The following is a 16,417-nucleotide window of genomic DNA, read 5'->3' as shown; positions in this document are numbered from 1 at the left end:
TCAAACTTAACATTAAACAAAATCTTGTCTCACAAAAACTGCAAAATCTTTTATTTAGAGGCAAATTATTTTAAGGTTTCATAGGCAAAAAAAAAATTGCATTGTCTTATGATTATTCAACCAGTCAGTTAAAAATTTAGTTTACTAAACATTGAGAAAACACTTAAAATTGCCTTTTAAACATAATTCTTTAAACTTGTGTTAACTACAGTTATTTAACATTTTATAACTTGCATTATCAATAGAAGTGGTATTTTCATCCTCTGTTAATATATCTTAGTCTTCCTAAGTTTGAAATTCCTCTGTTATCTCTTTTCATGCCTATATAATAACTATCTCAGAATGGCTGGCATGGGTATTAACCATTTTACTAATAAAGCAGAGTAACAGACCTAAAGAGGACCTAGGAAGGTCGAAATGTTGTTCTCTGCTTTATCAGTAAAAGTGATAATACCTATACCAGCTGTTCTGAGATACATTTTTATTTCAAGTGGGTTTCTCATCATCAAGAATGTATAATGGCTGTTCATTAAAGCATTGATGAATTTTTTTGTCACAAACTCAATTCTAAAGCTGAGGAATGCTTGAGATCTAATCTTTAAGTGTCAACTGTAGTTTCATATGCTTCAAAATATCTGCCATATTTTTATCATGTCAATTAAAGTTCATATTTATATGCTAAGCATCAGTTTTAAGGCTTAGAAAGTAAACTTAGTGAAGGAATTTCTAAACTTAAAGTTTAAAATTTGAATTCTGCCAGTTTGAAGTGATGTAGGAAACCTATTTGTTAGTTCATATGGATGTTTGTAACACAAGAGTATTTCTATCATAAACAAAAGCATTTCACATCAGTGACAACTATTTTCTTTTTCAGTGTAGTCATTAGACCAGTAAAAATAGAATTTAGTAGACATAACAGCCAGGTGGAGTGGTAGCAGCATTACCAGTTAGTTGCTTTTTAACCAAGACCTGTTATAACTCTCTGCCATATATTCCTCCTTTTAAAAAAAAAACTACCATTTTTTTTATAAACTGTAGAAATAATGAAGCACATAGATCACGACTGTATCTAACTTCTCAATTTGTGGGTTTGCACAGGAGTTCCTAATTTATCAATTTCACAAACCTAGTCTTTTCAACAATCCGTGATGTCTATGTATTTTTTCAATTCATGCCTTTACCAAATACTTCTAATGCAATGTAATCAAATAGTGAAAATAAATTTATCATATCTCTGAAAATTACTCAGCTTTATAAAACTCTATTTTCAGCTTTATAGAAGAATGCATTTTCCATTCAATGTTATGAAATATCACTGAAAAGCAGTTTGCACATTCAACATTCTAATTTTTTCAGAACCTGTCAAATTTTTAACTTAATCTAAATAAAATGAGTTTGTAAGTTTTTTTTGAAGTCAATTCTGTACAATTCTCAGTTAAAAAATAGCTGGTAACTATCAATTATACAAACTGTGGAATCCTATTCATTCCTCCTGCCTACAAGCAAGATCCATTACTCTAACAATAAGAATAACTGAGTAAAAGAATGCTCATTTTTTGGCTAGAAAACTTGATAAAATACACGCAGTTCAGAATTTTTTTCAATATTATGAATAGTTTTTAATAACCTTGCTTCTGAACTTTCCAGCCTCATGTGTTGAACCCTGTAAACTGATCATTTCAAAATCATATAAAAGTGTTTACTCAAAAATTTCACTGTCCATGAAAAATCTGTAAGTTACCAAAAACTTTAAAAAACAAGTTTACATGTTTACTTAAAGAAGTTCAAAACAGCTTATTGCTCAAGATACTTACAAATCCATGTAACATTTTTTAGGGTACTCTAAATAGTTTAAATTTTAGGAAGCTGCAAACTGCTGAGGAACCATACAAAAAAAAACAAAAAATATACAAACCTTGTCCTTTATTGAAAGTAGAAACAAGGCTTAAAGACGAGTGTAATTTCATGACATCACAATACTTAAGATGATTTGATCAGTGTTAGGTCAAACAGTTTCACATGGGGACGTCCTCTAAAAAATGTTAGGTGGACTTGATCATATACTGTAAAACAGAACTCTTTCTAAATTTCATTCACTGGAATAAACTAGTGAACACAAGGGCTATTCAAAACAATGTTATGATTACACCAACAAGAGGCTGAAAAGTAGAAGGGTGCAAACCTGGAACCACTTAGCATGTCTCAAGGCGGCCAGGGCATCCAGGCATTTCTGCCTGTCCAACACATCCGGTGGGTCTTTAACACTCTCTAGAAACCAGATGATAGCAGTTGATTAATGCATTAAGGTAAACCAACATTAGAAAGGTTTTTTGATCTTCAAAACAGCACCACTGTGCCCATCTACTAAAATTATAAAATCACTATCACATCTGAGAAGTCACAACAAATAACAAAGTAACCAAAAATGACAAAATCATTAATGCCTCACATCTTCCCAGCACTGTCTTAACGTACACTTAATTTATGATTAAAATATACATTTATACATACGTACAAATACACATACAGATACATCCTTAAATATAAGCTGTGAGTACTCAATTATGTAAAGTTAAATATTATTGTAAAAATAGTTTTATGTTTTAAGTATTAAAACAGTGAAACAATACTTTAAAACAGTACAATACTAGCATACAATGTACAAGTTATTCTATGAGTGCACAAAATGAAGTAATTTTTATTTTAATATAAAAGGTGAATAACAATACTTGGTACTAATTTGCTGAGAAGAAACTGCAGGTAATTAGGTAACATGGTTAAAGTAATACCTTTAAAAATCAGAAACATGTATTTTAAAAATCTTGAACAAGTTTATATTCTGCTTCATGCATGCAAAAAATTAACCTAACCAGTACCTTGTATTTTCTCTTATAAAACTATATGTTAAAGTCATCACCTACAGAGAGATTTCCGTCTATCAAATAATGAAAGATGAAGTGTATGTGCCTAAAGGAAATTACAATGTAATAGTTACAAGATAACTGAAGATTTCAATGACTCATACAACATTTTAAATGCAATAGTTACATATTTTTTTTTGTGGGTCTTCAGATTTTTATTAGCATTACTATCTTGAATAATATTTTCAATAGAAACAGAACTATTAAAACTCACTAAAAATAATGTAACGTTCCCTTACAGATCTGCCCAGTAAATTATTTGCTAAGTTGTATTCTGTTCCAAGATTTATTTTTAAATCTAATTATAAGTTATCTTGCAACTGTAATGTTTTTTGCAGCTGTTGATGTCAAATGAATTCAATCCATTCTTCTTCCAAAGCTGTCAATCATGACAAATGCTTTAGTAATGTCTGCCAAACAATGCAATTCATGAAATGTTAAGCTTCTGAAAGAAGTTGAAAGAACTATAGAGGATTCATTCACTACTGCAATCTCAGGCCAAGAGTACACTTTGTTTGATGAAAGAAAGTTCTTGAAATAACTTATTTACTTAAAATACAGAAATACTTGGTTATTTCACTTCTCAGAATTTTAAATACAAAATTCACTACACAATGACAACTAGTGACAAATTAGTCACAAAATGTTTTTTTTTTTTTCCTATGTGCATAAAGATAGATATATAATCAGATTCTGGAAAATTTGCTTTACTGACAGATCTCCATATATGGAGAAAGTGTGTCAAACATAGTTTAAATGTGAGTTATAGAGCTGAAAAATGTGTTTTCAAAATGAAGAAACTGGAGGCAACAAATGTAAGACCCACTTTTAAGACTTTTAGGAGAACACACATTCTCCTGTACAGTGATAGGCTGAAAAGCAGTCTTAAAGTTAACAAAAACAGTATAAAAAATAACTCAAATCTGGAAGTGTTTTGAATATATATTATATATTTTTCACACACACACACACACACACACACACACACACACACACACACACACACACACACACAAATGTACATGCACAAGGCACACTCATCCTATTTCTCAGTATTGATTGGGAAAAAAAAAAAAAAAACAAGTTATATTACATGATATTCTACATCAAAAACAAATGAACACAGTGTTCATAAGATCAAAAATCCTTTCTGGTTCACCTACAACAACAGAGCATTCTCCCCTCGTGGTGTTGATTTTTAAATGTAGGGCTGGTGAATCTGTGTAATTGGACTAAACAAAATATACATATTACACAACAGCAGTTAACAACTACAGAGGCTTCTGAGTTACCAAAACAAATATACAACAATTAATAACAACAACACAATCTGTACCGAAGCTTTACTGGAACAATTACTGTAAATTTTATTTTACAAACATTTATTTTTTCATTATTAAAAGCCCAAAAGTTAAATCTTAGTAACCATGTGCAATTTACATAGATACATCAATAAAATTAGTTTCAAAGACTCAAAAAAAACATCAATATAAACCACAGGAAACAAATATATTCATATACCAACTTACCAAACCATAATACTGTGATAAAAATAAAACAAAACTACTATGTAATTCTAAAAAAAAAATTAAAATATTCACTAAATCAAAGACCAGAAAATATTTACTGTACATATTCCAAGCTAAATGATAATTTCATTTTCTGTCAATAGCTAAGACAGTACTTTTTTAACTTCATAGTTACTGTATAAATTCTAAAAAAATTAATATAATAAGAATTATATATGATGAAAATACTGTTAAAAATAACATCTTTAAAGTTATCAAAGAATAAAGTAAATGATTTCTAAAGCACTGAGAACTCTTATTAAACAATAATAGTCTTTTGGTAAACTATGATGTTCAAAAGAATATATTACAAACAAAGTTTGATGTGAATTTGTAATTCTATGTGTATGTAAATATTATTGCCCACTATGTATAGCATTTTCACTGGTGAAATAAAACTGAACAACATAATTTTAAAGCTTTATGAATTTAAAATGAAAAAATACAACACTACTGAGAAACATAGCTTATGTAACCCACATACATATTAAAGCTTAACTGTAATAAAAAGTTAAGCTATTCTAATTAGTATGATATTGAGTGTTCTTTATAATAACTAAAGCTGTATTTTTCAAATACAAGTGTGTACATGTATAACTGGTTTATCACAACAAGTATTAAATTATTTATCTAAAATTTTAAAACTTATATGCCAATTTCTTCGACAGATTTGGTGTGAACGTAACTAACTGAAATTTGATAAAAGTTTTAATATTCATCACTAGATATCAGGCAGATACAATACGACAGATTTAGGACAACAAATACGCTTTATCAAAATTGAATTATTTTTCTCTGAAATATACACGTGTGTAAATGTGTATATACCTGACTGTACAATTATATTTGTTTATTAATGTGTATCTATATATATATTTTCTGTGTACTTTTATAAAAGTTGTATCAAAATTAATCTAACAGAATATATACACATTACACCAGTACTGCATGTGAGTTTTCTTATAGCCACATCAAGCTATCTGCTGAATCCACCGAGGGGAACCAAACCCGTGATTTTAGTGTTGTAAATCTGTAGACTTACTGCTGTACAAGTGGGGGACATAATATATACATCTACCTAACTGTAAAATTTCTGATCAAAACAAAGCTTTGTGATAGTATACAAAAGATGTTTTTTGAAACAGTTAAACAATTTCTTCCATTACAATCTTAATTTTAAAACTTTGGAACAGTTTAGACTTAAGATGTAAATGGTACTTGTAAACCTAGAGCATTTTTAATCTTTTCTTTTGCTATTGAAAACTCAAAAATAATAAAAAAATCTATAGGAATACAAAGATTCACTGAGAGATCTTTTGATGCATTAAACACGATCACATCAAATAACCTATTCGCTATATTTATTCAATGTATTGTTGCTAACACAATAAAAGTGAGTATCTATACTAACTTTAACAAGAACCATCAGGCATTGAAAAAATTACTTACACTGAAAATACAGCAACATTTTAATCTTCAAGAAAGGTTAACAAAACCTACCAGTACTACTTCCCTCTGTATCTTTAGCATCTCTCATCAGTGGAGAAGTTAACGTTACTGTCACCTTGACAGCAGGTTCTGATTCTGCATGGACCACAATTGCTGCTTCTTCTACACATCGCTTCACTTCGTAATTTGTTTGTGATGCAACAACCTTTAAGGAAGGAAAAAACAGAAAATCAACTGATACCTTATTCTCACTCCTTAACAAACCTCTTAAAATAACTGCATACTACAAAACTAAAAATACTGCCATTACATATAGTATTGTGCAAAAGTGTTGGAACAAGGAACTATTTTATCATTATTTACATTTTATGGAGCTAATTTTTCCATCCCATTACATCATGTGAAGTTTAACACTATATTAATAATTCACTGATCCCTGTTTGCAATTGAAACAACCATGGTAAGAATACTTTTCATTCTGCACAATTCCTATATACCTATACCAAGGACATGTCATAAGGGTTCTGATTGAATTAACATACTGATCAAATTTACAGTATGAGAAATCACTGTCATGGTACTCCATACAGTGTCTTCACTATATAGAAAGAAGATATCATATGGTTCTAGTGTCTATTGGAAGAAATTAATTGAGTAGCATTCCACAAATAACCCTTGATAAGAACAGTGTTTAACACAATAAATTAAGCTTTGTTATAACATGGCCCAAAGAGCATAGAGTTTACATAAATTTCTGGAGTCATTCAAATGATGCAATGTCCTCCAAGGGCCCCAATTTCAACCCAAATGAGCAGATCTGGGATTTAATAGAACAAAAGCTTCACAAATCAGATGTTACTTTAAAAGAAATTTTATGGGAATGTACTAAAGACATTTGGAGTAAAATACCAAATGACACTTTGATTAGGTATGTTACAAAATGCCTGAAAGACTTTCTGCAATTATTAAAGCAAAAGAGGACATACACAAAATATCAAGTTCTTGTTAAACTCAATCACTTCCACAGACTGTGTGTATTAAATATGAAGATCAATAAAATACTGATCTTTCACCTGTGATTTACCTTCCATTGTTCTCTGAAACATTAGTGACAAGAAATACAGCTTTGCACATGGAGATCCTTTATTAAAAAAAAAAGAATGTGGTCTCAACATAAATCTTAGAGAACTGGTGCCCTTTACTAATTACTTAAGTTCTTTTAACTTACTGTTTATAAGGTTAATCTAGTTTATTAAATAAAACAAGGACACTTAATTACATTTTGTTTTTGACCAATTTATCAGATGTTTTCAACTGGTTCTGAAAGCAAAACAGACAAGTTTCTTTTCTTGATGAATATGGCTAGCTCAAATTATGATACATCCATATACAATTCATATGTTTACTTTAATACATGTAAAATTCTTCTGCTGCAAGCTTTAGGTGATTTTATAGTTGTGACTAAGCCATTTCACAGACTAAAGTAGTATTATATTCAGTGATACTACAGGCCCCAACCAAGAAGTATGTTACTCAGTACAGAAGTTAATTAGTTGTTTTCCTAATAAAAAAACAAGGATATTGAAATTTGCAAAATGTGACAAAATTAGAGACAATATGGATGCACTACAATACAACTGCCAAAATGTGGTTGCATAAACTTTGACTGTAACATAAAATATTATACTGTAGCACGTAAAGAAGAAATACAATAGAGAAATAAAATACTGTTAAGCACAGGACAAAAATGATAAGGTTGTCCAATAAGATGACCAATAGCAAGTAAACTATTCTGTTAACCATGTGCTTTACACTTCAGTTAATTCTCAGAAGTTAAAAAAACAGGATAATACATTTCTCAGGCCTACTAATCTGGCATATAAAAAGCTTTTTTGCATCCCTATAAACTGAAAATAAATTATTAGTTGTCTTAAGAGATGAGCATTTTGGACACATAACAGTTACTTCATTATTGAGGAAGGAGTACTCAGTTAAAACACATTATAATAACAACTAGTATCACGTTACCTCAAACTGCTTTGGAAGATTGTCTGCTACTCTTTCCAACAAAGTTCTTGTTGGTTTTTCAGCACACATAACCACAAGCTGAACCGAAGTTTCACCAGTAAGCAACAATCCTTTGGCTAAACCTCCAACCCGCATAACACCTTTCAATACACGCTGAGGGTGAACCAACAGTTGTACTACTTTTTCTTGGTTTTTAGAAACATTCAGCTCACTAAGTAAGAGTAAGTATGTGTTTTAATTACTTTTTACCTTCAGTATTAAAGAAAAACACAGTCAACAGATGTTTTGGTATCATGAACATTGAATACCAGAGAAATAATCATAGTATACCAATAAATATAATAAGAAAAAAATGCAAGGTGATGCTATTCACAGACAGATCTGAAGAACAGTTTTAAATTATTATCATGCTTCAATTTTTTATACTGATGTTATTTTCTTTTCAACCTTAAAATACAATTTCAGAAACATGAGAGATAGTTAATAATAGGAAAGTCAGAAACTAAGTAACATTTGCCTTTCTTCAGAATTAGGTACACAATATGCAATTACTTTATTTCACTACTCTAACCATTATCAGTTCACAAACTGAATTAAAAGAAATAATGAAAACTACAAAACAAGTACAAACTATAGTCTTCATTTAAAAATCCCAATATAAAACAGTTGTACTATCTAACAGATTTCTTTAGTCCAAGAAAAGAAATATACTATGTTTTCAACAATTTTCTTATTGTCATAGATGTGAAACAGCATAGCTCCAAGCTGTTTTTATGTATAATTTCAAAATTATGATCCAATGTTTGTATTTGTGAAATGTTTTTGAATAAAATGTAATGTTATTTTATGTCTGTTTGAAAGTTCAGGATGGGGAAAAGTTTTAGCTTAAACGACACTCCTTCTACGAAATGTTTAAAAACACTGGCAAAAGTGTGCAGTCAAAATTTTTATTAATGTGATCATAAACAAATGTCAGAATGTTAAAACATTCTTCATAACACAATAGTCACATTTTTTATTCTAACAATACAACATTCATCTGGTAATACATTATAAAGAGATATTACACAATTTGGGAGTCAAAATTACATTTTACTTTACTACATAATGTATATGTTTGGAAAGAACAGATATTTTTCTTTATTGTGACAAAACTTTAAAACCTTAATGTTAATATTCTATGTTAATTAATTAGTGTTGATCTATATACTGACAAGACAAAAAAACATTTTTGAAATATTACCATGGATTATATTATATTATTAGCACCATAAAAGTTCATATAAAGAGCTTTACAGTATTACAGTTTATCTTTCTACACTTTGTGAATAAGATATTGTTTACATTCAACTTTGAAACAGTTAAATCCTTACTCTGAGAAAGCTGAATGATTTCAGTGACAACATAAACATCAAATTTATTACATCCAGAAAAGTGAAGAACAGGTAAATATTTAAATCAAATATTTTCCATTTATATACCTTGTTTCCTTTTCATCAGTTGGTTCCTTCTTCACATCTTCCTTAATATCTTTTTTTGGTTCAACTTCTTCTTCTTGGTTCTTTTCAGCTGACTCACTATTCAGATAAAAAAAAAGTAAAATTTTTATTTAAAATTTAAGTTTTAAAATCAATTCTCATTAGAAGAAAATTCTGCAAGATGTTTTAGACATAATAGTTACTATGAGAAATGTCCAACTCATTGTGACATGAAACAACCTAAAACTCATAACAAAAAATAAAATATATAAAAAACAGAAATAAAGCAGTATTTTTCAAATTGGATTATGACAGTCATGCCTGAAATTTTATTTAAAAATGTGATTTACAGATTAAAAGATGTATTTGTAAAATTTTATTTCTATGATTTAAAACATTTGATTTAGGAATACAGCTGTATGTCTTTTCTATGTTTTACAATGTATTTACTACCCCTTCACAGAGTATAGAATTTAACATTAATTACTTTATATATTTATAACTCAGGCAAAGTATAATTTTTATAGCCCTTAATCTTATTTGGTTAGAGAGCCACAAACTAGAAAATCAGACCTATCTGTCACACCCCCATTATCTCTTCTGTTTCACAAATTCCTAATAGTTCTCTCTGACATTTAATACCATACTGTTTACAACCAATAAGAAGCCAGAGCTTTAATCTTCCAAACGACATATTATACTTTTTGCATAGAGAGGATTATTTATTTTGTTTCCAGTTCAAACCAGATAAACACATAAACAAGCTTAGCTAAAATTTCAGCAGTTCTTATCACACAAGTCAGAAAAATTACAGTTGTAGGACATTGTCTGACTTCATGATACTATTCTGTATTCTTAGGTGCATTACTTAATTATATAAAAAAATTTAGCATAACAGTACCATTGGTATAAAAAAAAGTAGGTTTCATTTTCATCTACAATCAACAACAAGAAAAAGGCTGTATTTGTTGTTTTCATGTGCATTCTTCATTTATTATTAAAAATAAAGTCAATTTGGGGTTACGAACTTGGCTGCATTCACCAAGACTGTAGTAAAAGATAAGTTTTTGGTTGTCTTTTTCTGAAAAATGGTCACAAAAAAACATAAAATTTTGTTGTATAATCACAAGAACAAAAAAAATGATACAATATAAACCTTTCAGTTAAGTAATCAGAAACTAATTTCAAAGCCTTTTCAGTGTCAGTTAAAACAGTCTGTACTGCATTCAGTTCTGCTTCTTTTGGGTAAATAGAAGAGTGTTTAGCCATGATATGACGATCATCAGCAGAATCTGGTCGAGAGACTGGTGAACCCTGCAAAAACAAGTATAGGATACTGTATATATAACAATTACCATCAATGTAACACATTTCAAATTTTTCAATTCACTAACCTGTACTATAATAGTAATACAATGTTATATATCAACAATGCAAACTTTCCTGGGCAACTGGATATAAATGACTTTTCTCTTTCCTATTATCCACCATCACACAAATTATAGGCTTGAACCCTATGTATACATGCTTGATAGTACCAACAAAAGTACATCATAGCCTTTAACAGAGTTTCATTCAAAATTTAATTAAGCAACTTATTATTACTATTAGTAACTCTGACATTAAAATAAAATTTATAATTCAAATTTGAATACTATCAGGCATCCCATAAGTAATGTCCAAAAATTTAACACAGAAAGTGCATCATCATTTCTGTCTTTGTAGAAGGTTTTAATGACTAAAATATGTAGTAGGACGTGTATAAAAATGTTCAGACAAATAAAAGAAACTAACCCAAATCCACTTTCTCAGATCATTAATCAAATAAACCCTCATGAAGATGGATGTGTCTGAGGAGCACATTAGGCATATAAACACCTTAAATGTTTTGTGTAGTTTCTGCTGCTGAGTTTTTCAATGAAAGAAAATGTCAAAGAAGTTCAGATCAGGTGGCTACAGCTTAAGTGATGTGCCCCGTTCAGGTCATCATGTTGAGTTTTACGATGACTTGCTGCTGGCTGCACTTGATGAATATTGCACTGTAACAGTTGAAGAACTAGCACAAAAGCTTAATTCAACCCATTCGACAGTTCACCGTGACTTGCAACAGCTTGGAAGGTGTCAAACCAACCTTAGAGCAAGAGTGGGCATTTGCATTTCTCTGCACTCTCATGAATGTAATTTACCTTTTTTGGACAGGTTAATGACTAGAGATGAAAAATGGATATTTTATAAAAATGTTAATCACTGCATACAATAACTCAGTGCAGGTAACCTGAAAAAAGCACAGCCTAAAATGGACCTCTACCCTAGGAAAGTCTTGTAGAGCATTTGATGGGATATTGTTGGTATGATCCACTGAGTTGCTGCCACTCAATGTAACAATTACATCAGACTTCTACTGTTAACAGTTAGTGTTTGAACGCTGCACTGAAAGAACAGAGGCCTGCTTTGATCAGTCATAAAGGTGTCCTGTTACACCAGGATAATCCATGGCCCCATATGGAAAGGACCACATCTGCAAAGCTTGAAGAACTAGACTGGAAAAAATTTCCACATCCTCCTTAACCTCCAGACCTTGTCCCATCTGATTATCATCTGTTCCAAAGTTTGCACAGCTATCTTAATGGAAAAGAGCTTGAAACACATGAAGATGTCAAAACTACCCTCTCTACATTCTTTTCCTCCAAACCCCAAGAATTTTATAGAAGTGGCATTCAGAAGCTTGTGAATCGTTGGTAGGAAGTAATTAATAATAATGGAACATACATTATTGATTAAATAACATTAAAAGCATTTGAAATCCTTTCTCTCTTTCTGAACCTAAAATTGCATATTACTTAAGGGATGACCTTATATATTAAATTTAATCTCTTAATTTCAGAGAAATATATTAAAATAAATTCTAAATCTTCTCTGTATATGATAATTAATTGTTGCAAATCAACCCTTTATGATATCTTATTGTCACATAATTTCCACAGTTTTACTGTATATATTACTAATGTCTTAACTTACAACCCCTAATCATTCCACTTTACAGAGATATGCCAAAACATCAAATGCACAAACTATTTACACCGTCTTTCAAAAACAAATCTCTCTCCGACACTTACGATAGCAATATTCATAACACATACAAAGAGAATATTACACACCTATTCATACTTCTTTGTTATTGTTTTATTGCCCTCAATCATGTCTAACTTATATTCACACTATACAAGATGCAAATCATGTAGCAAATATGCAGCTCACATTACAATATCAAATTACATAATGCACAGACTACTCCTGAGAATACCCATGAAAAGTCAATTAATTTATCAATCTTAAAAGTTTCCAATTTTTACATTTTAGTTAGTTTTATAATAAGTAAAGAAAACACAGAAAAAACAAGAAATAAAGTACTTACTTGGGTCTTCTTCTTTTAACTGTCAATAACACTTAACCCTACTTTTTCATACTAATGATACTACTCCATTAAATGTTTTTACTTAATTAAATACTGGTAAAACACAAAATAATCAATTTTCAAAACAGACAATATAAAATAATTCTTACAATTTTTCTAAATTTTTAACAATACAACTAGAGCTGTTAAAAATGCAGCTAATTTCACTGAAACTGTAGTGGGAATAAAGTTTGAACTGAGCACAAAAATTAGCATTATGTACAAAAAAACACAAAAATGAGCATTCTATATACAAAAAAAAACAAAAATGAGCATTCTGTACAAAAAAAACACAAAATGAGCATTCTATATACAAAAAAACACAAAAATGAGCATTCTGTATAAAAACAACAACACAAAAATGAGTATTCTGTACAAAAACCAACACAAAAGAATATATGATTTGATAGAATAAAATCTTAGCTTTCTATGGGTTATAAATAATGTATATTAAATGTCAGAGAGAACTATTGTCAATTTCTGAAAGAGATGATGTGACAAATGTGTGTGGCAAGAGGAGTCTGATATTTTATTTTATAATTCTGTAACTAAATAGGTTCGAAAGTTGTGAAAATTACACTTTGCCTGAATGATTGTGACATTGTAGTATGTTAAATTTTGTATTTCTTGAAAAGCTGATAAATATATTAGAGAAGAGGGAATGCATAGTCATAATTCTCAGGATTAAAATTAAAACTTGTATACTATTAACATTCAGTTATTAACTATATTTTTATGCCAAATTTACTCATCTTCCATGATAACAAAGTAGCTTAATCACATTTTGAATGTAACTCACTAAAACCTCATGACCTGCACAGAAGATGATGGCCGTAGCAAGAGGGTTATTAGTCATGCTTTCTAGCCCTTTCATTACAGGTTGGGTGTAATTTACCATGCTCATAACTACTAAGATAATTATGAGGGTAATTATCCCATGATTTTTGTTAATATATGCACATGCTTAGAATTATTAATAACCTTTACAAAGATTTCATACACAAAATACCAGGTTTTTAAATTAAGTATTAAAATACTTTAAAGATTTTCTTGTAAGTTTTTTCTTTCAGATTGTTGACTAGGCAACATGCAGAGTAATTGTCATTTTAAGATTAAAAATACTTTTGTGCATAAGAAAATTTTGAAATTTCATATGTGAAATCTTAACTTCTAGATAATCATCAAATGTTTATAAAAAAAAACTCTTATTTTCACTATAAATAAGAATTTCTACACATTGTCAATAGATTTGACCAGTCTTGTAACCACTATGAAAAAAATTAGGATGTAAATATAAATTATGCTTTTTTCTTTCCAGAATGACTGCCAATTATAACTCTAAAACAGAAAAGTAATCTAAGTAGTTAAATAACATTATACATTTATATATATTATTTTTATTACATTGACTTTTCAGCATTAAAGGACTAAGATACAGAAGTTACAATGATGCAGCACACATGCACTGATGTTACCATACCCAGAAATATAAAACTGACCTCTTGTCTTTACTTAGCGATGTGTCTTCAGTGTTTAAGTGGACAAGTATTTTGTAAAATCCAAATCTTACTACTATTTACAAATAAGATTTTATTTTTTTTTCTTAAAAATTATATTAAATAAAGAAGTAAAGCAAACAATCACCTCTTATTGTTATGAACTCTGTACTTGCTTGTCAAAGGTTGCTAAGAGTTAAGAAATTTCACACATGAAGAATGTGAAACATAGCAATCTTTTTAGCTTTTATATATACTTTTAAATAACCACGAAACCTATTATAATGTATCAAGTTTAGTAAGAGAGCTATATGTCAATAAAAATGATTTCTAACAAACTAAAAACTCAACTTATCAGCACAAAGGCTTATCTTAAAAGAAACAATGTTGTTATATTTGAAAATGGCTGGGAAAACCATTTCTGGGACATTCTGAGGTTTTGGTTTGTCATTCATACATCATATAGGTAGAATTAAGTATATATAAAAATCAAAGAAGGAAAGTGGGGTCCACTGTGTTTGATGCACTACAACAGTGATATCTCATCATACAGAAGAGACATGTTTTTGTTCTACATCTTACCTTTTAAATATTGATAATTTGAGATCCTAATTTGCATAAAATTATGGAGTTTGTACTCTGACGATCATCTAATTTGAACCAATGCTGCATTCAACATGCCATGACACAAAATCAATGTTTAAGTAAGTTTTATTTTTATAGATTTACTTTTAAATTAGGAAATTAAACAACACATTATATGAAAAGTTGAACTATAATCTACAATTTGATACTAAACCTAATGACAAATTCATAGAACAGTAGATGAATGCCATTCAACAAATGCTGTGACATGATCTTTGACCTGTGGCTTGTAACAATAAGGTCAAAGACAATCACACAGTAACAACTGTTGTCATAAAGAACAGTTTATACAAAAGAGCTCTGGACTGAGAAAAATGCATCATGGGCAATGGACAGATGAGAATAGTTCAAATAGTATTATTGTACACTCTTTCAATTCTTGAAGACTAGTAGTTATGATACTCAAGCTTGCAATCTGAAGTCATATAGTTTTATCCCCATCACAAAACAAGGCTGCCAGTTCAGCCATGAGAGGAGTTAGAACATGACAGTGAATCCTGTAACTGGTAAACAGAGTAGACCAGTAGCTGAGAGTGGGTGTTGTACACTAGTGCCTTACATTTAGTTCATTAATGCTAGATTAACAAAGCCTGTTGCAGATAGCCCTCATATGGCTTTGCACAAAATTCAAAACAAAACAAACCAAACCAATTTTTGAACATTTGTAAAGAACTAAATCATGAATTAAGTGTTAAAAACATAATAATAGACCTAGCATAATGCCTTATGAAAAATATAAATATATATTATACTTTCTTATCTTCTAAAAGGCATTTATACCACAGCAACTGCTGTTGTTTCTAATGGCCAATATAAATAGTATTTCAACAGTGTTCAATGTATCCTGTATCTCAACCAATTTTAAGAGCTCAAAATTGGGAGAAACCCATCATCAGTAATGGAAATGAAAATGCAGTGTTTGAAATAGTGTTATTATACACTCTTTTAATTCTAGAAAACTCACAACAGAGTAAACTAAGAACTCAATGTTAAAAATAACTGGCCAAACAGAACATCTCATGGGACAGGTATAACTTTCGGCACTTGTCTTGTGAAAGTGGGTTTTTCTCGGGGTGCTCCTGTTTCCCCCCCCACAGCAAAAACTAAGGCATTGGATCTTTGGATCCTAGCCTAGGCAACTTTAATGCCATGCCCTGAATCGGGTTGTTTGTGTTCACATTTACTGTGACAGCTGCCTTTCGAGACGGGATCTGGCTGTTTTCTCCAGTGATACCTTAGCCTTGTTCATGAATGATGTTAATTATGGCCAACTTCACTCCTTCACCCAAAAAAAAGTTTTTAAAAAAAACAACAAAAACAGCTAAATTCAATAACCTTCCACGAAAGGGGATGAAGAGGAACCACAACGTTCCTGAAC

At 30.1% G+C, this 16,417-nt stretch overlaps 1 pseudogene across 1 annotated transcript in view; it reads right to left on the bottom strand.

Annotated features, from left to right (window-relative positions):
- Positions 1 to 16,417, bottom strand: part of LOC143222521 (zinc finger RNA-binding protein-like) — a 72,096-nt pseudogene that overhangs the window by 15,760 nt on the left and 39,919 nt on the right. Inside the window, exons 14-18 of the transcript XR_013012287.1 lie at positions 10,601 to 10,758; positions 9,448 to 9,543; positions 7,967 to 8,177; positions 5,990 to 6,143; positions 2,183 to 2,268 (exon numbers count right to left, since the gene is read on the bottom strand). The product of XR_013012287.1 is annotated as a zinc finger RNA-binding protein-like (transcript). The remainder of the gene's footprint in view (positions 1 to 2,182; positions 2,269 to 5,989; positions 6,144 to 7,966; positions 8,178 to 9,447; positions 9,544 to 10,600; positions 10,759 to 16,417) is intronic.

This window comes from Tachypleus tridentatus, chromosome 8, assembly GCF_004210375.1.
Source record: "Tachypleus tridentatus isolate NWPU-2018 chromosome 8, ASM421037v1, whole genome shotgun sequence".
Lineage (NCBI taxonomy): Eukaryota > Metazoa > Arthropoda > Merostomata > Xiphosura > Limulidae > Tachypleus > Tachypleus tridentatus.
Note: the sequence above shows the minus strand (reverse complement) of the source record. Positions and strands in the feature narration are given on the sequence as shown.